Genomic DNA, 1002 nt, shown 5'->3' with positions numbered 1-1002 from the left:
ATTTGCATTTAAATAATATATACGATTGTATACAACATATTCAGAATTTAAATTTAACCTAAACGTTAAATAAAACTACACTGGTCGTACAAAATACACGCGGTTTCCATATTTTTACACGACCCGCGGGTTTACAAAATCGTTTACGATCATTATTACGTCGTGGAAAAGTTTTCATTAGCTAAAAACGAAACGCACACAGCTATAATAGCGAGTACTGTGCGAACCTAAATGACGACATTAATAGTTATATAAACGCACCGTCACTATAATAATAATAATAATAATCTAATATATAAAAATAAGTCCGGTTTTCCTCCCTGACGCTATAACTCCAGAACGCACCAACCGATTTCCATGGTTTTGCATTCGTTGGAAAGGTCTTGGGCTACGTGAGGTTTATAGCAAAGAAAATTCTTGAAAATTCAGGAAAAATTCAACAGAAAAGTGTTGAAATCGTTTTTCACATACAGCGCCATCTATTATACATCTATTATATCTTTTATATATTATTTTTATGTACTTCAAACCAATAGCAACGGTGCGTGATAAAGTGTTTGACAGATAGTCATTATTCTCTGCTCAGTTAATTTCATTTAAGCTCAGTGTAAATTATGTGGATCGTGCATTTGAAGTTAAATTCAACACTCTGTCCATAGTCCAAAATGCCTAGAGAACGACGTTCGAACATCGGCCGCCGCACAAGACATGCAAGCCAGCAACAAGTCTATTCAAGGAACTTAAGAGAAGAAAGACAAAATATAATAAGAGAAATGACCGATTGAGACATCGCGTGAGCACACGAAGATCATTGGCATCATACAATCGCTTGGCATTCCAATATGATCCCACTGCGAACTACAGTGATGATGAAAATTTTGATGTTGGACGAATGACGACTATATGCAGATATTGCAATGCGTTAAAGTTCAAAAGAGAAACGGGTGGAATTGTGCTGCGCAAATGGAAAAAGTCAAACTGGAATCCTTTACTTACACCACC

This window comes from Acyrthosiphon pisum, chromosome X (genome assembly GCF_005508785.2).
Source record: "Acyrthosiphon pisum isolate AL4f chromosome X, pea_aphid_22Mar2018_4r6ur, whole genome shotgun sequence".
Classification (NCBI taxonomy): domain Eukaryota; kingdom Metazoa; phylum Arthropoda; class Insecta; order Hemiptera; family Aphididae; genus Acyrthosiphon; species Acyrthosiphon pisum.
Note: the sequence above shows the minus strand (reverse complement) of the source record.